At 42.7% G+C, this 24,573-nt stretch overlaps 2 protein-coding genes and 1 non-coding gene across 3 annotated transcripts in view; 1 reads left to right on the forward strand and 2 right to left on the reverse strand.

Moving 5' to 3' along the window:
• LOC125999262 (spindlin-2-like) overlaps positions 1-24,573 on the reverse strand; it is a 182,604-nt gene that overhangs the window by 126,693 nt on the left and 31,338 nt on the right. The window lies entirely within an intron of this gene.
• Positions 1-24,573, reverse strand: part of ZC4H2 (zinc finger C4H2-type containing) — a 105,914-nt gene that overhangs the window by 49,980 nt on the left and 31,361 nt on the right. The window lies entirely within an intron of this gene.
• LOC126000283 (U6 spliceosomal RNA) lies at positions 17,887-17,993 on the forward strand. The gene has a single exon (XR_007492635.1). It is a non-coding gene; the product is annotated as a U6 spliceosomal RNA (small nuclear RNA).

Raw genomic sequence — 24,573 nt, forward strand, 5'->3', positions numbered from 1 at the left:
TGCATTTCTTCCTCCAGCATGCTTTCATGTTCCACTGACTCTGATACCCCTGCCATCTGTCACTCATCTCAGGTTTTTGTGTGTGCAGTGAGAGGAAACCTTAGCTATTTCCATCAAATGTGGCCATTTCTGCCTGTAGTATCTTCCCCAACCTGCTCATGGATCCCACCACCAGTCCTGATCCCCTGCCTTCCCTCTGCATCTAAGAGTTGATTATGTGCAGTTTGAGGTACCTTTATTCCTTCCATCTAAAGCATCCTGTGCTTCCTGCAGTGTATCCCCCCAGCTTACTTCCATTTTATACCACCAACCCTGATCCCCTTGCCATCTCTTGCTGCATATCAGTTTGGGTTTGTGCATAGAGAGGGAGGGACCCAATGTTCCCTTCCATCAAATTGGCTAGTACTGCCTGCAGTATCTTCCTCTAGCCTGCTTCCTTATGCCATGCCAACCCTGATCCCCCTGCCATTCATCACTTGTTACCCCTCCCCCAACTTCCTGCCTATCTCACCTGGAAAGGGAGACCCTCCCATAGCTGGGGGAGTCTGTGATTGATGATTAGAGTGGCCTGGGAGAAGGGTGAGGAAGAGACTTAGAAGGAACACACAGCAGGTGAAGAGACACAGGTTGGGTGCAGAGAGGATGATTAGTTTTAAAGGCCATGTGAGGAATACGCACATGGTGGTTAGAGTCTTGTAATAAAATGTTATCTCTCCTGAAACTTCATCTGACTTCATCTGTGGATCATTTCTTCTCTATTACCCTGATACCTACAGACTCACCAGGCCATAGGGTTTGCAGGTGCCAGGCTGGGTCAAGAAAGGTCTCATCATCCTCCATCCACCATGCACCACTAGGACTCTATTAATTAATAATTAATACAGCAATCACTGATCTTGTTTATGTGTGTGCAGAGAGGGACCTTCCTGTCTCTCCATCAAATGTGGCTGCTGCATTTGTATTCTTCTCTCAAAATACTTGTGCATTCCCTCGCTGGTTCTGATTGCCCTGTCATCCCTCACATCACATGTATTTTTGTTTTGTTTTGTTTTGTTATGTTTTGATGAGAGAGGAACTCTCTAGTCCCTCCCATCAATCTAGCCAGTGCTGTGTTCAGATTCTTCCCCCAGCCTGCTTCTGAAACACACAGCTAGCCCTGTTCTACCAAACATCCGTTTGTTTTATGTGTAAGCAGAGAAGGATCTTCTGGTCCCTTCAACAAAAGTGGAAGTTGCTGTCTGCAGCATTTTTCCCAGCCTGGTGCCATATCCCACCACCAATCAAGATTTTCCTACCATCCCTTACTACTTCTCAGTTTTGTGTGTGTGTAGGCAGAGGGACCCTCCAGTCCCTCCCATCAAACAGACCCTGTGCTGCCTGCAGCATCTTCCCTAGCCTGCTTCCATTTCCTAACATTGACCTTGATGCCCCTGACATCCCTCAATGTATCTCAGGGTTTTGTGTATGCAGAGAGAGGAACCCTACAGTCCCTCCCATTAAACAGGCTGGTGCTGCCTCCAGCTCTTCCCCACCCTGGTTACATATACCACCTACGGTACTGATTCCCAGGCTATCCCTCACTGCATCTCAGTTTTGTGGTCTGAAGAGAGAGGGACCTTCTGGTTCCTTGTATCAAACTGGCCAGTGCTGATTGCAGCATCTTCCCCATCTGCTTCTTTATACAGCGGCCAGCCCTGATACCCTAACATCCCTCACCGCATCTCAGGTTTGTGTGTGTGCAGAGAAAACACACTCCTTTGATAAACTCGACCGGTGCTGCCTGCAGAATCTAGACCCAGCCAGATTATGTGTCCCACTGCCGACCCTGATACTCCTGCCATTCATTGTTTCTTCTGTTTTATGTGTGTGCAGAGACAAACACTCTAGTCCCTCCCATTAAATGTGGACTGTGTTGCTGCAGCATCTTTCCATGGCCTGCTTCAATGCCCCACTGCTGACCCTGATCTCCATGCAGTCCCTCGCTGTATCTCAGCAAAGTTTGTAGGTCTGTAAACAGACCCTCCATTCTCTCGTATCAAACTGGTTTGTGCTGAATGCAGCATATTCCACCTCCCTGCTTTCATATTCCAGTACCTGATTCCCCTGCTGTCTCTCACCACATCTTAGGTCTGTGGGTTCAGAGAGGCAACCTTTGGTCCATCCCATCAAATGTATTCGGTGCTATCTGCAGCTTCTTCCTCCAGCCTGTTCTTGTGTCCCACCAACAACCTATTCCTTGCTCCATCTCAGGTTTGTGTGTTCAGAGATTTTAGAGGGACTCTAGTCCCTCACATTAATAGAGCAGTTGCAGCATTCTCCAGCCCAATATGTATCCCAACAATGACCCTCATCACCCTACTATTCCTTGCTTCATCTCAGATTTGTAGGTGTGCAGAGACCCTCTGGTCCCTCTATCAAAATGGATGGTGTTGCGAGCAGTGTCATCCCCCAGACTTCTTCCTCTTCCCAACATCAGTTCTGATTCCCCACCATCCCTTGATATATCTCACGTTTGTATGTGTGCAGAAAGAGAACTTCCAGTCCCTCGCATCAAACTAGACCATGTTGCCTGTAGTGTCTTCCCCCCAGCCTGATTCCTTGTCCTGCCATCAGCCCTCCCAAATATCCTTTGTTCTCAGTTTCGTGTGTATGCAGGGAGTGGCCCTCCGGTCCCTCCCATCAAATGTGGCCAGAGCCACCTGCAGCTACTTAGCTCAGCTAGTTTCCATGTCGCACCAATGGTCTGGATCTCTCTGCTTTCCCATGCTGCATCTCAGGTTTGTGTGTGTGCAGAGAGAGGGAATCTCCTATCTCTCCCATCAAACATGACTGGTGCTGTTTGTAGTGTCTTTCCCCAGCCTGCTTCCATGTCCCACTGCCAACCCTGATCTTCATGACTCCCTTGCTATTTCTCAGTTCTGTGTGTTTGCAAGAAGAGGGACTCTCTAGTTCCTCCCATAAAACATGGCCAGTGCACCCTGCAGCTTCTTCCCATAGCCTGCTTGTGTCCCCCATCAACCCCAATCTGCCAGTCAACCCTCACTGTATCTGTGTATTTGTGTGTGTTCAGAAAGATGGACCCTTTGGTTCCTTTCACCAAATGCAGACTTTTCTGCCTACAGCATCTTCCTAATGTGCTTTCATGTCCCAATGCTGATACTGATCTTTACAGCCCTCAGTGCATCTCAGAGTTTTGTGTGTGCAGAGAGGAACCCTACCGTCCTTCCCATCAAACAAGCTAAAGCTGCCTGCAGCTCTTTACTAGCCTGCTTCCAGGTACCACTGATGACTCAGCCCCATGCCTTTCCTCGCTCCATCTCAGCTTTGTGGGTCTGCAGAGAGAGGGACTCTCTGGTTCTTGAATCAAACTGGCCCTTATTGTTTGCAGTGTCTTCCCCAGCCTGCTTCTGCATACACCTGCTAGCCCAAATCCCACTGTTATCCCTCACTACATATCAGATTTGTGTATGGAAAGAGATGTACCCTCCTGTCCGTCCCATCAAACATGGCCAGAACTTTCTGCAGCATATTCCCAAAGCCTGCTTCTGTGTTCCAACGTCGACCCTCATCCGATTGCCATCCCTCACTGCATCTCAGGTTTTTGTATGTGCAGAGAGAGGGGCCCTCCGGTCATTCTCAACAAACAGTCCATTGATGCCAGCCACGTCTTCCACAGCCTGCTTCCGTGTCCCACCGCCGACACTGATCCCCATGCCGTTCTTCGCTCTATCTCAGGTTTGTGGGTCTGCAGAGAAAGAGAACCTCAGGTCCCTCACATCAAACTGTCTGGTGCTTTTAGTATTGTCTTCTCCTAGACTGTTTCTGCATCCCGCCACCATCCCTAATCCTCTGTTGTCCCTCGCTGCATCTCCAATTTGTGTTTGTTCAAAGAGAGGGATAATCAGGTATATCCCATTTAATGTGGCCAGTGCTGCCTGCAGTGTCTTCCCCAAGAGTGCTTCCATATCCTACCAAAGATGCTGATCTGCCTACCATCCCTCGTTGCACCTCAGGTTTGTGTGTTTTCAGAGAGATGGACCCTCTGGTCACTCCCATTAAAGAGGCAGGTTCAGTCTTCAGCATTTTTCCCCAGCCTGCTTCATATCCTAACACCAGCCCTCATCACCCTGTCATCCCTCGCTTCATCTCAAACTTGTGTGTGTGCAGAGAGAGGATGGTCCCTCCCATCAAAAATGGCAAAAGTTGCCTGTAGCGACTTTGCCCAGCCTGCTTCCATATCCAATAAGTGGCCCAGATCTCCCTGTGTTCCCTTACTGCATCTCAGGTTTGTTTGTGTTTGCAGAGAGCAAAACCCTCCACAGTCTCATCAAACAGCCAGTAATGCCTCCTGCATCTTCCTTCAGCCTGCTTTCAAGTCTAACCATTAATCCTGAGCCTCCTGTCGTCCACCATTGCATCTCAGGTTTGTGCGTGTGCAGAAAGAGGGACCCTCACGTCTTCCCATCAAATGTGTCTAGTGCTGTATGAAGCATCTTTTCCAGCCTGCTTTTATGTCTCACTGCCAGTAATGCCATATCTTGCTGCATCTAAGATTTGTGTGTGTACAATGTGAGGGACTTGGGTTCCTCCCATCTAAAATTTCTTGTGCTGCTGGCAGCATTTTCTCCCAGCCTTCTCTTTTGCACTGCCAATCCTGATGCCCTTGCATATCAGTTTTCTGTTTGTACTTAGAGAGGGACCTAACATTTCTTCCCATCAAACTAGAAGGTACTATCCAAAGCACCTACCCCAGCCTGCTCTTGCATCTTGCCAACAACCTGATCCCTCTGCTGCCCATCGCTGCATGCCATGTGTATGTGTGTACAGAAAGTGGGACCTTCTGCTCTTTTCCATCAAAATGCCGCTGCCTGCAGTGTCTTAAGACCTACAGCCTACTTCCATATTCCACCACTGGTTCTGATTCCCCTGAAAGCCCTGGCCAGACCTCCGGTTCATGTGTGTGGAGAAAGAGGGACCATCTAGTCCCTCCCATCAAACTAGCTGGCGCTGTCCTCAGCATTTATCCCTAGCCTGCTTCTGTGTTCCACTGTGGGCCCCAATTCCTCTGCCTTCCTTTCTATATCACAGTTTTGTATGTTTGCATAGGTTGGGACCCACCATTCCCTCCCCAAAACTGGCCAGTGCTGCCCGCAGCATCTTCCTCCAGCCTGCTTCCACATTCTGTTGCCAGCCCTGATTCCTCTGCCATCTATCATTGCATTTCATGTTTAAGTGTATGCAGAATGGGACCTTCTTTCTGATCTCTCCAATCAAACGTGGCCACTGCTACCCGCAGTGTCTTTTCCAGCTGGATTCTATTTTTCAACGCTGGTACTGATTACACAGCTAGTCCTTGCAGCATCTAAGATTTGTGTGTGTGTGTGTGTGTGTGTGTGTGTGTGTGTGTGTGTGTGTGTGTGCAGAAAGAGGGACCCTCCAGTCCCTCTCATCAAACATTGCCCATGCTGCCTGCAGCATCTTCCTCCACTGGTGTTGTATGCATTGTCTACCCCAGGCTGCTTCCTAACGAAGACACCTGATCCACTGACTTCCCTTTCTCATCTCATGTATGTGTGCAAAGAGAGGGTCTCTCTGGTCCCTTCCATTAAATGCCACTGTGGGGCTTGCACTGTCTTCCCCCAGCCTGCTTCCTCATTACACTGCCGGCCCTGATTCACCTGCCATCAGTATCAGTGCTGCCTGCAGTGTCTTCCCCTACGTGCTTATGGATCCCACTGCTAGTCCTGATCCCCCTGCCATCCCTCCCTGCATCTATAATTTGAGTATGTATAGTGTGAGGGACCTTCAGTCTCTCACAACTAAAGTGGACTGTGCTGTCTACAGCATTTTTCTCCAGGCTGATCTTGATGCCCCTGCCAGCCCATGTGCATCTCAGTTTTCTCTTTGTGCAGAGAGAGCCCACCGTTCTCTCCCATCAAACTTGCTGGTGCTGCTCACAGTATTTTCTCCCAGTGTGCTTCACATCCCACCACCAATTCTGATTTCCCAGCTGTCATTTTCTGCATCTCAGGTTTGTGTGTGTGCAGAAAGAGGGAACCTCTGGTCCCTCCTATCAAACAGGTGGGTACTACCTACAGCATCTTGCCCCAGCTTGCTTTCACGTCATGCCACCAGCCCTAATTCCCCAAACATCCCTCGCAGGTTCTCAAGTTTGTGTGTGCAGAGAGAGACCCTGGTTCCATTCATCAAATGCAGCCGATTCTGCCTGCAGCATCTTCCCCACCCTACTTCTGCATCCTACCTTTAGCCCTGGTCTTCCTTCTGTCCTTTTCTGCATCTCAGGTTTTTGTGTGTGCAATGAGAGGGACTCTCCTGTCCTTCCCATCAAACATGGCCAGAGCTGCCTGCAGTGTCTTCCCAAAGCCTTCTTCTGTGTTCCAATGCTGACCCTTATCTGCCTGCCATTGCATCTCAGGTTTTTGTGTGTGCAGCAGAGGGACACTCTAGTCATTCTCATCAAACAATCCGTTGCTGCCTGCAGTGTTTCCACAGCCCACATCCATGTCACACTGCCGACTCTGATCTCATGCCATCCCTTACTACATCTCAGGTTTGTGAATCTACAGAGAGAGGGAACCTCTGGTCCCTCATATCAAACTGGCCAGTGCTGTTAGCACTTTCTTCTCCCAGCCTGTTTCCATGCCCTGCTGAAGACCCTGATCCTCCTTTCATTTCTTGCTACATTCAGGTTTGTGGGTGTACAGAGAGAGGGACCCTCCAGTTCCTCTCATCAAACTGGCTGGTGCTGCATGCATTATCACAACCCAGCCCTTTCCCGTCTCAATGTCAGTTTTGATTCCTCTGTCTTTTCTCAGTCATATTAGGTTTGTGTGTGCAGAGAGGACACCTCCTGACCCTCTCATCAAACTGACCCTTGTTGCCTGCAGCATCTTTCCCCAGCCTGCCTTTGTGTCCTGCTGCCAGTCCTGATCTCCCAAAAGTCCTTTGCTTGTTCTCAGGTTTAATTTGTGCAAGAGAACTTCCAGTCTTTTCCATTAAACATTGTGGGTGCTGTCTGTTGCATCTTCTCACTGCCTGCTTCCACGTCCTTCTGATGACCCTCATCCCCTGCCATCCCTCACAGTATCTCAGGTTTGTATGTATAGAGAGACTCTCTGATCCTTCGTATCAAACTGACTGGTGCTGCATGCAGTGTCATCCTCCAGCTTTTTTCATGTTCCAACATCGAATCTGATTCCTTCTGCATCTCAGGTATGTGTGTGTGCAGAGCGAGGTACCCCCTGGTCTTCCCATCAAACATAATCAGTGCTACCTGCAGTATATTCTCCCAGGCTGCTTCTGCAATCTCCCTTCTAATGCAGCCTGTGCTTCCTGCAGTATCCCGCCCCCCCACAGCATGTTTCGGTTTTGCATGGCCAACCCAGAATTTTCCCTGACATCCATCGCGGCATCTCAGTTTTCTGTTTTTGCAGAGTGGGGCATTCCTATGTCTCCCATCAAATGCAGCTGCTACTGCCTACAATATCTTCCCCCAAATAAATTCTGCATTTCAATGTCAGTTCTGATTTCACTGTCATCCCTCACAGCATCTCAGATTTGTGTGTGTGCAGAGAAAGGGACCCTCCTATCATTCCCATCCAACTAGCCAGTGCTGCCTTAAGCATCTTTACCCTACTGGTACTGTCTGCAGCATCTTCTCCCAGCCTCCTTCCTTGTCCTAATAAAGACAGTGATCTGCATGCTGTCCCTTGATTTATCTCATGTTTGTATATGTGCAGAGAGAGGGTCCTTCTGGTCCCTCCCATTAAACATCACCAGTGGTACAACCACCGTCTTCCTCCAGCATGCTTCCCCATCCCATCACCAGCCCTGATACACCTCCATCCCTCACTGCATCTCAGGCTAGTGTGTGTTCAGTGAGAGGGGCCCTCCAGGCCCCTCCATGAAGCATGATCTGTGCTGCTTGCAGTTTTCCCTGCCTGCTTCCATTTCCCAATGCCAACCCTGATTTCTTGATGTCCCTATGCATCTCAGAGTCACGTTTGTGCAGAGAAAAGAACCCTATAGTATCTCCTACCAAATAGGGTGGTGCTGCCTACAGATCTTCCCCAGCCTGCTTCCATGTACCACCAATGACTGATCCCCATGACATCATTTGTTGCATTTAAGTGAATGTTATGCAGAGAGGGATCCTCTAGTCCCTCATATCAAACTGACCAGTGCTGCTTGCAACATATTCCCTCAGCCATCTTCTGTGTCCCATCGCTGACTCTGAATCCCCTGCTGTTCCTTGTTTCTTCTCATTTGTGTGTGTGCGTGCGCGCAAAGGGAGAGACCCTCCTGTCACTCCCATAAAATGTGGATGGTGCTGCCTGCAGCATCTTCTCCAGCCTGCTTCAATGCCCCAATGCTGACACTGATATCCCTTCCATCCCTTGATGCATCTCAGGTTTTTGTTTAGAAAGAGCCTCCAGTCCTTCTCCTCATACTGACCAGTGTTGCATGCAGCATCATTCCCCAGCTTTCTTCCACATTAACATCAGTTCTGATTCCTCTCTATATCTCAGGTTTTTGCATATTCAGAGAGAGAGAGAGAGAGAGAGAGAGACTCCACAACCTCCCATCAAACCCAGCCAATGCTGTGGCAGTGTCTTCCCCCAGCCTGCTTTCATGTCCCACTACTGACCCTGACCCCCCTGCCATCCATTGCTGCATCTCAGGTTTGTGTGTGTGCATAGAGTGGAACCCATCAATCCCTCCTATCAAACTGTCTGGTGCAGCCCACAACATCTTCCCCCAGCCTGCTTCTGCAACCTCCCATCTAAAGCACCCCTGCTGCCTGCAGCCTGCAGCATTTTTCCTGCAGCCTGCTTCAGTTTTGCACTGCTAACTTTGATCCCCCTGCCATCTTTTGTTGCATCTCAGTTTTCTGTTTGTGCAGAGAAGGACCCACCATTCCCTCCCATCAAACTGACTGGTGTTGTCCACAGCATCATTCCCCAACCTGTTTCTACATCCCACCCCTAACCCTGATCCCTCTGCTGTCTATTACTGAATGCCACTTCATGTGTGTGTGCAGAGAGTGGGACCTGCCAGTCTCTCCCATCAAACATGACTGCTGCTGCTGCCTACAGTGTATTCTCACAGCCAGATTCCACATTTCAACACCAGTCTGATTCTACTGCCATCCCTTGCAGCATCTCAGGTTTGTGTGTGTGGTGAGAGGGGGACCCTCATGTCACTCCCATCAAATTTGTCCAGTGCTGCCTGTAGTGTCTTCCCCAGTCTGCTTCTGTGTCCCAATGATGACCCTGATCACACTGCCATTCCTCGCTGTATTTCAGGTTTGTGTGTATGCAGAGAAAGGGACCTTCCTAATCCTCCCATCAAAATGGCCCGTGCTGCCTGCATCATCATACACCAGCCTTCTTTTACATCCCACTACTAGCCTGTATCTCCCTGCCATCACTCGCTGCCTCTCAGGTTTTTGTGTCTGCTCTATCCCACTAAATGTAGCCAGTGCTGCCTGCATCTTCCTGCAGCATAAGACTATGTCCTAAAGCTGACCCTGATCCCCCTGCGGTCCATCACTTCTCACTTTTGTGTGTGTGCAGAGAGAGGGACCATTTGGTCCCTCCCAGCAAATATGGCTGTTGCAGTCTGCAGTGTCATACCACAGCATGCTTCCTCCCATGAAACTGGCTTGTGCTGCCTGCAGCTGTCTGAACCAAGCTGCCAGATATGGTCCCATGATGCTGGTATTCATGGTGGTCTTGCAGGCAAGATTGATAAATATCTCCATTTATTTTATTAGAGAAGTCAGAGGGCTATGGCAAACCTCTAGGCCAGTAGAAAGAGAAAGAGGGAGAGAGAAATGGGTTTGGTACAAGGGTAAGGTCAGATTGAGGGCCAGATAAAAGTACTGGTGTATGATATAAAGTAAAAGGATACTGCTAAACATAGCAAATGTCTGTCCAAATCAGGGAGAAAAGCCACAGTCAGGGGTAGAACCAGTTTGTTCTGATTACTCCTTCAACTGTCTCTTCTAACTACCAACAACTATCCACCCCCCAGTCTTCCCCAGAGGGTGTGTTTTATAGACTTAGCCAGCCAATCACAATAAGTATTAAAGGGTCAGACCCGCTTTTATGGCTGGCTGGTGCTGGACTGTAGGACTAGATACAGCGTCTTCACCCAGCCTGTTTTTGCATCATGCTGCCATCCCTGATCCTTCAAACATCCCTGCTTGTTCTCAGGTTTATGTGCGTGCAAGAAGAGGGACCCTCCAACCCTCCTATTACACATGGCTGATGCTGTCTGCAGAATCTTTGCCCATCCTCCTTCTACATTCCACATTCTGCTACCAGTCCTGATCTGTCTGCCATCCTGCACCTCATTTCAGGTCGGTGTGTCGTGAAAACAGGGACCTTTTGGTTCCTCCCATCAAACACAGCTGGTGTTGCCTGCAAGTCTTCCCCCAGCCTCTTCCACATTATGCTGCTTGCCCTGATCCCTCTGCTGCCCCAAACCCCATTTCAGGTCTATGCATAGGCAGAGAAAAGAACCATCCTGTCCCTCCCAATAACTCTCCACTTCTCAGACTGCATAGACACTAGTGTGTCTTCGAGAAGACATTTCAATTTATATCATATATTCCCAGGCAGATTTGACCTAGTACTTTTTTCTTCTAGAAAAAATATAGCTTGAAACCCAGTTGAACAAACTAATGAATTACTTTGCTATTTTTAATCATATTTAGATAACCTCACTTCTTTAGGAAAATAACCTCTAAGAAAATATTTATCATACCTCTAGCCAATATTTGTATAACAAGTTCAATAGATCACTTTTTTAAATACCCTGAAACTCCAGCATTCCAAATCACCACATGCAAAGAATAATGAGGAAACTAAGAAATCCAAGTGCATTTGGGGATAGAAAAAGAAATCCTGGAAAATTTTCAAGTCCAACAAAATGCCTGAGGATTTTAAATGAGGACCTAAAATCAATATTTAATGGTTTTTTGTTTGTTTATTTGGGTTTTTGGCTCATACCCAGTGATGCTCTGGAGTTACTCCTAGCTCTATGCTCAAAAATCACAGCTGGCAGGCTCAGAGGACCATAGGGAATGCTGGGAATCAAACCACTCTCAGTCCTGGATTGGACGCGTACAAGGCAAATGCCCTGCCGCTATGCTATCTTCCAGCCAAACAGTTAATGTTTTAGCAACAGAAATCAAGAAGTCACTAGCTTACAAAATTAAATAATCTATAAATGAACAATTCTGCCAACTCAAAGAACCATTTTAGAAGATGAGAGAATCCATACAAATAGGATTAATGAAAATTAAAAAATACATTAGCAAGCCATAGTAGCAGAATTACATAGGTAGAGAATTACATAGACAAACGAAAGCAAATCAACAGCAAGCACTGATAAAGAAGTCAAAAAGAAAGGAGAGAAAAAACAATAGAAGGTACTTAATGAAAAAAGACAAGAGAAATAATCACAGAATTGTAGGAATACTAGAAGGGGAGGAAAATGTAAAAGAGGAAGAACAAGTCATGAGGGATATTATAACAGAGAAATATCCCACTCTCTGTAAAGAGGCTGCTAAGAGGCAAAAAGAGTTCCAAACATAGACCCTATCAGAATGACAAGACATATAGTAATTCAAGTGCAAAAATAAAGAGAAAGAGATGGACTCTTTAAAGAAGTAATGAGGAACAAAATCTGTATGTATAAAGGAAAGAACATAATGATCAAACCAGGTTTTCCATTTGAAACAATCCAGGCAAGAAAAGAGTGGAATGACATATTCAAACTACCAAATAAAAGAAACTTTAAACCTAGAGTCTACTACCAAGAAAATGCTCACATACATGGGAGGGAGGGTTAAAAACATTCTCATACTAAAACTAAACCAGCAATATTTGTGCTATCAAAACCAACTATAAATAAACTACTCAAAGGTCAATTATATAAAACAAATACCCAATTGTAACAGCAAAAATCCTATGTAATATAACGATACAACAGCCCCTTTGTCAATAGTTTCCTAAAATGTCTATGGACTAACATTTCCCATCAAAAGGCACAAAGTAGCGGGTTGAATCAGGAAACAAAAATCAGCCATCTGCTGCCTGCAGGAAACACATTTAAAAGTTCAGGATAAACAACAGGCTCAAAATAAAATAATAGAAAACAGTTACATAAGCTAACAAAAAAAGCTGGTACAGACATAAGTATATCTGACCAAATTGCATTCAACCTCAAGAAACTACTTAGAGACAAAGATGACCGCTACTTATTGACCAGGGGAACAATAGCCCAAGAAATATACTAACTCAGATCAATATTTCTGCACCAAATGTAGATTCTGTAAAATACATAAGGCTTATACTCACAAACATAGAGAAACATATGAACCAAAATGTGATTGTAGTGGGAGATTACAGCACACCATTACCATCACTAGACATATTCACTAGGCAGAACACTAGCAAAGATATAAGACCTCTAAACGAGAAACTAGAACTAGGACTACTGGATCTATACGGGGTATTTCATCCACAGAAAGCCAAATATAGATTCTTCTTAAGTCACAATGGAACCATCTCTAGGAAAGACCACATTTTAGGACACAAGTCTACCTTACATAAATTCACAAATATAAGAATAAGAATAAGAACCTATCAGATCACAATGCCACAGAGATCAACATTAATTGTAAAAAGAAGATGTGAAGAAAATTTAACACCTAGAGACTAAATAACATGCTGCTCAACCATAGATGGATCAAAGAGAAAATCAAGGACAAAATTAAGAGATTCCTTGAGACTAATGATGATGAAGAAAAAATATTGCCAAAATTAATGCGACACAGCAAAAGCAGTAGTTAGGGAGAAACTCATAGCAATAAGGCCTACATTAGGAAAGAAGAAAAATAAAAAATCAGTCAGCCTGAAGGATTCCTGTCTTTTCAATATTTTGAAAGAGCTTGAAGATTGATTGTAGTAAATCTTCTCTGAATGTTTGATAGAATTCACCTGTAAAACCATCTGGTCCTTGACTTTTATTCTTGAGGAGTTTCTTAATTTCCTTAGATGTGATCAGCTTGTTTAGGCTTTTTACTTCCCCATTAAGTCTTGAAGATGATATTTTTCCAGGAATCTGTCAATCTTCTGGGTCCCCTCCTTTTTTTCGTTTTTGGGTCACACCTGGAAATGCTCAGCGATTAGTCTTAATTCTGCAATCAGAAATTGCTCCTGGCAGGTGCAGGGACCATATGGCATATGCCCTACCACTGTGCTATCGCTCCAACCTCTTTTTATGGGTTCTCTAACTTAACTGAGTACAGTTGTTCATAATAATCCCTCAAGATGTCTTGGATTTCTACAGGTGTTACAATCTTTCCCCTTTCATTCGGAATACTATTTATTTGGGTGTTTTCCTTTTTTTCTTTGTGAGTATTGCCAGTACTTTGTCTATCTTGTTTATTCTTTCAAAAACCAGCTCCTGGTCTCATTGATTTTTTGCATTGTTTTGTTTGTTTGTTTGTTTCTATGTTGTTTACTTTTGCTCTGGTTTTTATTATTTCTTGTCTTCTACCTATGTTTGGGTTTCTTTGCTGCTGCTTTTCCAGACACTTAAGGTATCCCTTAAGCCAATGGTCCTCAAACTACGGCCTGCGGGCCACATATTGTATTTATTCCCATTTTGTTTCTTCACTTCTAAATAAGATATATGCAGTGTGCATAGAAATTTGTTCATAATTTTTGTTTTTACTATAATCTGGCCCTCCAACAGTCTGAAGGACAGTGAACTGGCCCCCTGTTTAAAAAGTTTGAGGACCCCTGCCTTAAGCTATTGATTTTGTCATTTCCCTGCTTCATAACGTAGGCCTGTATTGCTATGAGTTTCCCCTAATTGCTGCTTTTGCTGTAATTGACTTCTGAATAGTTCATTTAAATTTAGTTTGGTTATGCAAATATTATTGTGATTTCCTTTTTTGTCTGAGAATATTTTTAGTCCTCTCATGTAAATGAATGTTTTGCTAGGTAGTGGACTCTAAGTTGGAAGTTTCTTTCATTAAGTAGTTTAAATATGTCATTCCACTGTCTTCTTGCCTGAAATGTTTCAAATAGGAGATCTGGTTTGATTCTTATGTTTCTTCCTTTGTACTTGAGGTTATTTTTTCTCTCTTATTGCTTTAAATAATTTTTCTCTCTTTTTTATAGTTTGATTACTATATGCCTTGATGTTGATGTATTTGAATCTATTTTATTCAGAACTCATTTTGCCTTTTGGATTTGTACAGGTACCTCTTTCCAGAGAGAGGGAAAATTCTCTGCTATTATTTTCCTTACTACTTGTTCTTCCCCTTTCCTTTTAATTGTCCCCTTCTGGTATTCCTATAAGTTGTAGATTATTTCTTTTGTCTTTGTTCATTAAGTATTTTACATTTTCTTCCAATATTTTATCTCTTGTTTCTTTATTGACTTCTTTATTGTTGCTGGCTTACACTTTGTCTTCAATTTCACCTTTGTGATTCTCTTTGTATGTAATTCTGCTACTGTGAGTTTGGTTTTTAGTTCCCTTAGTTCCATTTGTATGGACTCTTTCATCTTCTGATAGTGTTCTTCTTTGAGTTGGTTGAATTGTTACTCTACTTATTTCTTAATTTCCTTGGCTAGTGATTCTTTGAATTCCATTGCTAAGACATAGACCTTGAAATCAGACCCAAAACTATAAAGTTTATTGAAGAAAATATAGGCAGAACACTACAAGACTTATAAAAAAATGTCTTTGCCTGCTGCCAGGACTTCAGCCCCAGGGCTTTCACTGGCAGATAGGGAACTCAGACCACTGCAGCTCAGGAGCAGAAAGGTGGGTCCGAAATGAGGGTTGGGAACGGGAATGCTAGTCAATAACTCTGCCCACCGGGCGGGTCCAGGGAACTCAGGTAGACTAAGCCAAGCCTAGGCCCTGGTTCCCAGGGTCACTACCAGTTGAATCCATTGTCATCTGGGAGCCACATGGCCTCTGCTAGGCTGGAAGATATGCTGCCAGGACCCCAGCCCCGGGGCCTTCACAGGCCTCATGAAAGAGATTTTCTCTCCTCCTCCTCAGCCCTTTACTCCCAAAACACACTGGCATGCTACAACTCTTCTTAGTCTACCATGATATCATAATGCTCATAATTGTGCCTTTAAGAAAGAAATCGCAATGCACATGACCCACATGGTATATACTTTCTATGCAGAGCTCATTACCATATCACATATTTTCTAGAATGCTCTATATACAATCTATTACAGGTAGCCTTTTCCCAGTAAAGTCAAGTCTACCCTCACCAAACAGGATTGAACCAGAAAAAGGAAAACCTTTCCTGGCTTTAACCATTACTTCTTTCTCTCTCTCTCCCTTTTTTATTTTATGTCCCATCTCACCTGGGCCTGCTTTTTAACTATAACCCATTGATAGATTAAATGAGTACACATGTTTACCATACTAATGGCTGTCTAATGTGCATCTGTAATAGATGTAATATCAATTTCATTGTATAGTCTCCTCAGATAGTACTCATTACCATGTCATTTGGTTATTTTAACTTGAAGTCCATGGTTGCTCTTAAGAATGCTACACACGGCCGGTGAGGTGGCGCTAGAGGTAAGGTGTCTGCCTTGCAAGCGCTAGCCATGGAACAGACCACGGTTCAATCCCCCGGTATCCCATGTAGTCCCCTCAAGCCAGGGGCGATTTCTGAGCGCTTAGCCAGGAGTAACCCCTGAGCATCAAACTGGTGTGGTCCAAAAAAGCAAAACAAAAAAGGAGCCTGGAGAGATAGCACAGCAGTGTTTGCCTTGCAAGCAGCCGATCCAGGACCAAAGGTGGTTGGTTCGAATCCCGGTGTTCCATATGGTCCCCCGTGCCTGCCAGTAGCTATTTCTGAGCAGACAGCCAGGAGTAATCCCTGAGCACCACTGGATGTGGCCCAAAAAAACAAACAAAAAAAAGAATGCTACACACACAAACTAAGCTAAGCCTTTCTTCAATCTAGTTTTCCCATACCAAACATGATCAGCCTAAAAGGAAAAGGGGGGGGGGCAGGAGGAAAACCTTTACAGCAGACTTACCAATTCGACATTTTTCCCCCTTTTTTTCCTTCTTCTCTTCAAGTCTCCTGTCCCATATCACCTGAGAAAGCTTTTGAAACATAATCCACGAATCTATCTGGCTGCTGATGTAGGCACATGAGTATTTGTGTACACCATATCATGAATAGTCTAATTTCCATCCCTAATAAATATAATGTCTACATAGTATAGTGTCGTCCCCTCTATCATAGATAACCCTTCCTCCCCCCTTTTTTGGTTAACACCTTACAAACCCTTTTCAAGCCTTTCATGTTATTTCTCCACATTTAACCTACTTTTTACTCAGTCTGTAACTCCTCAAAAAGCAGAACATTCTCCCCAGCCCAGCCAACCAGCCCCCAAAGTGAAAAGACAGATTCTCAGCATGAGAAGAAACCAACAGTCTGCTGCTACTGATTTTCTCTTGGTGACCCATGTCTTTACTTCCTGTACTGTGGACTTTTGCTTGCTACCAGATTTGGTTCCTGAGAAATCCCCCACTTAAGGACATTTCCTGTTATGGGATTATTGGGAGCCATCTTCCCTAAACTGCACAAAACCAAACCAGAAGCTGCGCCCAGTATCTTACCCCTTCCCTGTCTATTTCAAAAGAGTTAAAGTGGTCATATAAATTATCTTTGAATATTTCTTTTAGATACACCTTTTAATAGGCATAACCATTATCGAATATCTTCTCATGCAGCAGCAATTTCCCCTATCCTCAGGTTCCATTCAATATACTAGTAGTATATTAGTATACTATATACTACATTATATATACTAGTATACTACACACCACCTGGTCGTCAACACAGGACCTGTGTACAGAAACCAGGATCTATAACTACAGAAACCTGACAACAACAACTATGAGAATGAAGAGCTGACCACCGAGAATGAGGGGGTTGGAAATTGAGTATGCCTGAGTCCTTGAGTTGGTCTTATACCAAAGTGCTTAGAGGGTAAGATCTCCCTATTTTTTAGGCCAAGGTGTTTATTTACAATTTCTTCCATATTTTGCTGTGCCTATGCAAACGACAATTGTCACACTCATCTTTTTTTAGTGTATTTCCCATCTCTGGAGAAAAAAATTGGGAGCATACTAAACCGTTGACTATTGCATTAATGACTTTATTGGTGATACAACAATTTTCACAAATATAGTTGCTAATGAACTCTCTCCCCTTCTTTTTCCATTTTTTAGTTCTCTACTCTAGTTCTTTTTTTCTGATTTTTTTAATTTTCTACTATAGTTCTATTTCTTTCTCTTTTTTTTTTTGTTTTTTTGGGCCACACCCATTTGATGCTCAGGGGTTACTCCTGACTAAGAGCTCATAAATTGCCTCTAGCTTGGGGGGACCATATGGGACACCAGGGGATGGAACCACGGTCCTTCCTTAGCTAGCACTTGCAAATCAGACATCTTACCTCTAGCACCATCTCACCGGCCCCTATAGTTCTATTTCTTAATAACTTTACTTTCTTCATCCTGAAACAAATGTATTGTAATCAGTTATGTCAATAATGTGACATATTTTCTTTCTTCTTTAAATAAATATTTTATTTATTTATTTAAATGATTTGTTTAAATTATTTATTAATTGTTAATAATTATTAACTAATTATTATTTAAATAAATAAAGTCTGATGGTAGAATGCCAATGGCAAGAGTTATACTAGCATCAAACCTAAATAAATGGCACTACATCAAACTAAAAAGTTTTTGTATGGCAAAAAAAACATGGGTTAAAACTAGTAGACAGCTGTGCTCGCTTTGGCAGCACATATACTAAAGTTGGAAAAATACAGAGAGGATAAGCATGGCCCCTGCGCAAGGTTGACATGCAAATTCGTGAAGTGTTCCATATTAAAAAAAAACTAGTAGACAGCTAAAGGAATGGGAAAAAATTTGCACTCAAAACATCAGATAAAGTTTTGGAATCTATGATATACAAAACACTCAGAAAGGTTAGCAAGACAAAACCTAAAAAAAAAAAAAATCAAAACATGGGTGAAGAAATAAATAGACACTTCTCTGAGGAAGAACAATAGAAGGCCTATAGACAAATGTTCATCATCACTCATCATTAGCAAAATACAAATCGACAACAATGAGGCTGCCTCTGTGTATCTGTATCTGTCCTGTTGTGTGAACCTCTTGGGAGTGGGCCGAAAAGAGGTTCCAGAAAACTCGCTCTCTCAGAGGCCAATTCTAGGGCGGGAAAGCCAAGGAACTGCTCCATAACGTGAAAACCGGCTATAAGCAGTACTTTGCAGAAGCCAGGTCTCCTGTTCGTGACGTCAGGCTGGGAAAATCCACGAAACTACGCCTGCCCAGTGGGGCCCGACTGTGAAAAATTGTGAGTGCTGCTGTGTGTCTGTTTACTGTCCTGTTGCTTGAACCTATTGGGAGCGGGCCGAAAAGAGGCTCCAGAAGAGCACTTAGCGATGTTTCGCTATGCAGCTGTTCACTCTTTCTAAGAAAAGAACACCATCGCAACAAAAAGAAAAAATCACACTAAGAACTGTGCTGAATCACTGAAGTCCAGCATTTCTCTCCGGACTGTCTTCTCTGCTGTGTGCTCGGGCCTATGATTTGATCTTGTGTGAGGCTTCATCCACGGAAGACTCCCCTCCCTAGGAGGCAAGTTGACCCATCCAGAAAGGGCGGAGCCAGAGGAGTGTGGCTGCCTTCATCATTTAGCCAATGAATACAACCACAACACGTAGAAAAACCCACAATACAAGTGTGACAATGGGGAAACAACGCAGGCCAGCATCAGACATAGAGAATGAAGAGGACAATTCTGATGACCAGATAATGACCAACCAACTAATCAACCTCTCAGATAAGGACTTTAGACTAGCAAAATGGAAGATGCTCAACGAACTCAAAGAAACCATGGATGGAGTTGAACAGAACACTAATAAGAACCAAGAAAATATGAAGACAGAAATCACAAAACTCCAAACTGAAATAACATGTCAAATAACAGGCCTGCAAAAGTCAGTAAACGAAGTGAATGACAAAATGGATAAACTCTGGGACAGGGTATCAGAAGCTGAGAATAGACTTGGTGCTGTGGAAGATGAGATAAATAACAATTCCATACAGTAGGAGAGATTGGAAAAAAACTTAAAGCAAATGATCAGACAAAGGAAAAATTAGTCAAAGATTGGGAACAGATGAAAATAGAAGTCTATGATAAGCTCAACAGAAACAACTTAAGAATCATTGGAGTCCCAGAGACCCAGGAAGAAAATTTCCAGGAAGAATTAATGGTCAAGAACATCATTAAAGAGAAACATCCAGAGCTAAAGAATATATGTGATCAAATCCTGCATGCTCGAAGAGTACCAACCAAAAGAGACTCCAGAAAAAATACCCCAAGACACATCTGAGTCACAATAACGAATCCCACAGACAGAGACAAAATTCTGAAAAAAGCAAGATCAAAAAGGGAAATTACATTCAAGGGAGCATCCTTGAGATTTACAGCAGACCTATCACCAGAAACACTCAAGGCCAGAAAGCAGTGGTGGGATATTGTGAGAAGACTGAATGAAATTAATGCTTCGCCAAGAATACTGTACCCAGCAAAACTCACTTTTTGTTTGATGGAAGAATACATGCTCCCACAGAAAAAAATGCTCAGAAACTTTACAGACTCAAAACCAGTCTTAAGAGAAAAACTTAAAGACCTAATTTAAGACAAGACTAACCAAAAGACACACACCAAATTTCAATATAAAGATGGCATTAAATCCCAGGACAATTCTTTCTCTCAACGTCAATGGACTAAATGCACCAGTTAAGAGACACAAAGTGGCTAAATGGATCAAAAAACTCAATCCAACCTTCTGCTGCCTACAAGAACTGCACCTAAATAGTCAGAACAAACACTAACTCAAAATAAAAGGCTGGAGAAAAATTATTCAAGCAAACAACACCCATAAAAAAGCTGGAGTGGCCATACTAATATCAGATAATGCTAACTTTATACTCAGGAAGGTTGTAAGGGATAAAGATGGACTTTTTATATTAATCAAGGGGATATGTAGAGCAGGAAGAAATAACTCTCCTAAACATATATACACCGAATGAGGGGCCACCAAATATGTAGTACAATTGTTGACAAATCTGAAAAATAATATCAATAACAACACATAATTGTGGCGGACTTCAAGACGGCTTTGTCAACAATGGGTAGGTCAGCCAGACTGAAACCCAACAAGAATATACTAGACTTGAAAAGAGAAATGGAAGAAAGAGGCCTAGTAGTGTTTGCCTTGCACACAGCTGACCTAGGTTTGACCACAGTTCAATCTCCTAGCATCCATATGGTCCCCCAAGCTAAGAGTTATTTCTGAGCGCATAGCCAAGAGTATCCCCTGAGCATCACTGAGTGTGGCTCAAAAACTCCCCAAAAATGCATCAATCTGCTGTCGGGGATGTGATAAGAAAGGAACTCTCAACCACTGTTGGTAGCAATGCTGCCTGAACCAACCCCTATGGAAAACAGTATGGAGGGATCTCCGTAAACTCAAAATTGAGCTGTCATATGACCCAGTAATCCCTCCCTTGGGTATCCCCAGGACCAAAAGACATTAATCCAAAAGTATGTATGCACACCACTATTCATTGCAGCACTCAGTACACTAGACAAGACTTGAAATCAACCTAGATATCCAAGAACAGATGAATGGATCATGATGATATGGTACATATACACAATGGAATACTACATAACAATATGAAATATTATTTTCATGAAATTCGCAGCAACATGGATGAAACCTGAATAAGGATAAATTCAGAATATCACTTATATGTGATATTTAGAATAACTCCATGAAGAAACACAACAGTCTAAATAAATTGTAGATACTTCGAAAACCATAGGTGCCAGGGTATAGAGAGATGAGATCAAATCAATCAAAACTCTCTTTTATATTACAAAGAAACCTATAACAGAAGAAATAGCTGTTTAGACCGAATAGGTTTTCAATCATCCTCTCACTACAAAGGCATATAATGATGTACTAATATTTTTATCCACAGAATCAGGTGCAGAATGATTGGATGCTGGGGACTCCTGCTACAGTGCTTACTATCAGAACATTTTAGTGCCTTAATTTTATTATGTATAAAATAACTCTTCATCTCCTTTGTTCACAGAATATCTTGGCGATATAGGTTGGACACACTAACTTCGCAATTCAGTGCTCTAACATATTAGACTACATATAAAGTGCTTGTTATGACAATGGCTTGATAAAATTCTCCATGATTATGTCTTCTACTATCAACTAAAGCTTATGACCATGGAGACCACTAGACCAAGCAACTGCACACCAGAAACTTATGCTGCATGTATCACACATTGAGTATGTTTTTGCAAATTACTATTATCCCTTCTCTTTTTTTACATTTTTCCTATTTTTTCTTTCTTTTATTTATTATTTATTTTATCATTTTATTTCTCTTCTTTATCCTTCAATTCAAATTATATTACCATTATAGCATAATGCCCACGCTGTCAGTTTACTTTTAAAAAGGGAACCTTGATGCACAATACACAAGGGGTGATACTACATAGGGTAGACCCCTCTAATATTACTCACTATCATATTGTTTAGCACTCTATATATGAAAATTATGTTTATCCAATAGATTCATATAGCAAAGTGGCAGGCTACAAAATTAACACGTAAAAGTCAATGGCCTTCTTATACACCAACAATGATAAAGAAGAAATGGACATTAGAAAAACAATCTCATTCACATAAGTGTCACAAAAACTCAAATAACTTGGGATAAACTTAACTAAAGAGGTGAAGGACTGGGGCTGGACAGATAGCATGAAGGTAAGGCGTTTGCCTTTCATGCAGAAGAATGGTGGTTTGAATCCCAGCATCCAATACTCCCACCCCCCGTGCCTGCCAGGGAAGAGTTCTGAGCATAGAGCCAAGAGTAACCCCTGAGCGCTGCTGGGTGTGACCCAAAACCAAAAAAAAGAGGTGAAGGACCTAGACAAAGAAAACTACAAAAGCCTGCATCAAGAAATAAGAGAGGACACAAGGAAATGGAGAGACATACCCTGCTCATGGATTGGCAGGATTAATATCATTAAAATGACAACACACTCCAAAGCATTGTACAGATTTAATGTGATCCCTCTAAAGATACCCATGATATTTTTTCAAAGAAGTAGATCAAACAATCTGAAATTCATTTGGAACAATAAACATCCACAAATAGCTAAAGCAATACTTGGGAAAAATATGGGAGGCATTACTTTCCCCAATTTTAAACAGTACTACAAAGCAATAGTCATTAAAACAACATGGTATTGGAATAAAGACATATCCTCAGATCAGTGGAACAAACTTGAGTATTCAGAGAATGTTCCCCAGACAGTACAATCAACTAATCTTTGATAAAGGGACAAGACATCCAAAATGGAGCAAGGAAAGCCTCTTCAACAAGTGGTATTGGCACAACTGGTTAGCCACTTGCAAAAAAGCGAACGCAGACCCCCATCTAACTATACGCAAAGATCAAATACCAATGGATTAAAGACCTTGATATCAGATCTGAAACTATAAGGTACATAGAACAACATGTAAGTAAATCACTATATGACACTGAGACTAAAGGCAACTTCAAGGAGGAAACAGCACTCTCCAAACAAGTGGAAGCAGAGATAAACAGATGGGAATATATTAAGCTGAGAAGCGTCTGCACCTCAAAGGAAATAGTGCCTAAGATACAAAAGCTGCCCACAGAATGGGAGAAACTATTCACACAATACCCATCAGACAAGGAACTAATATAAAAAATATACAAGGTGCTGACAGAACTTAATAAGAAAAAAATATAACCCCATCAGAAAATGGGAAGGGGCCGGCGAGGTGGCGCTAGAGGTAAGGTAAGCCTTGTAAGTGCTAGCCAAGGAAGGACCACGGTTCGATCCCCTGGCATCCCATATGGTCCCCCCAAGCCAGGGGCAATTTCTGAGTGCTTAGACAGGAGTAATGGAGCATCAAACGGGTGTGACCCCAAAAACAAACAAAGAAAAAGAAAGAAAGAAAATGGGAAGAAGAAATGAACAGACATTTCTTCAAAGAAGAAACACAAAAATCAAAAGGCACATTAAAAATGCTCCATATCACTGATACAAATCAAAACTATAATTATGTATCATCCCACACCACAGAGACTGGCACACATCACAAAGAACAAGAATAATCAGTGCTGGCAGGGATGTGGGGAGAAAGGAACTTTTATTCACTGCTGGTGTGAATGCCATCTAGTCCAGCCTTTATGGAAAACAATACGGATATTCCTCAAAAAACTGGAAATTGAGCTCCCATTTGATCCAGCTATTTCACTCCTAGGGATATACCCTAGAAACACAAAAATACAATTCAAAAATTCCTTCCGATATTCATTGCAGTGCTATTTACAATAGCCAGACTCTGGAAACAACCAACATGCCCTTCAGCAGATGAATGGCTTAAAGAAACTATGGTACATATACACAATGGAATATTATGCAACCATCAGGAAAGATGAAGCCATGAAATTTTCCTATACATGGATGTACATGAAATCTATTATGCTGAGTAAAATAAGTCAGAGGGAGAGAGATAGACACAGAATAGTATCACTCATCTATATGTTTCAAGAAAAATTAAAGACATTACTGTAATAAGGCACCAAAAAGAGTGGTGAATGCTGTTAGGGAAATAACTACACTAACAACTAGTACGACAATGTTAAAGAATGAGAGAGTAGAATGTCTGTCATGATACAGGGAGAGGTGAGGGAAGGGGCATTGGTGGTGGGAATGTTGCACTGGTGAAGGGGGGTATTCTGTTTATGACTGAAACCCAACTACAAACATGAATTTAATGATGGTGCTTAAAGATTTATATAAAAATAAATAAAACACAAATCTGTAAGAGAAAAAATAAAATTAAATAAATTTTAAAAAATTATGTTTATCCTAAAATTTAGCAAAGTTCACCCCTGCCATTGATAAAGTCCCTAGCAATTAGAAAACATTTTCTCTCCAATGTGCTGGCCCAATTTATTTATTTACCTTATTTTCATTTTTTTTCTTTTCTTCTTTCTTTTAATCTATTTTTCATCTTTTTGTTTTTTCTAAATTCAATTAATTTTAAGTGCTCTGGCCCACCCAATAAGGGTCAGGACTCCAAACACAACCTAAGAATAGATCTCTAATGTCTGTCTATGTGGGAGTGTGTTTGCAGTAGACTCCTCTATGTTTGTCTAATCTATATCATAAACAATTCGTGTCTATATTGTATATAGCCCCTGTTATATATTATCCCTCCTCCTCCCTGCCCCCCATTCAGAAATCTTTCTATCCCCTCACCCACACAATCCTGATATGCTTTTTCTCCCTATTTATCCCTCTTCACC

The sequence above is a fragment of the Suncus etruscus genome, chromosome X, assembly GCF_024139225.1.
Source record: "Suncus etruscus isolate mSunEtr1 chromosome X, mSunEtr1.pri.cur, whole genome shotgun sequence".
In the NCBI taxonomy this organism is placed as follows: domain Eukaryota; kingdom Metazoa; phylum Chordata; class Mammalia; order Eulipotyphla; family Soricidae; genus Suncus; species Suncus etruscus.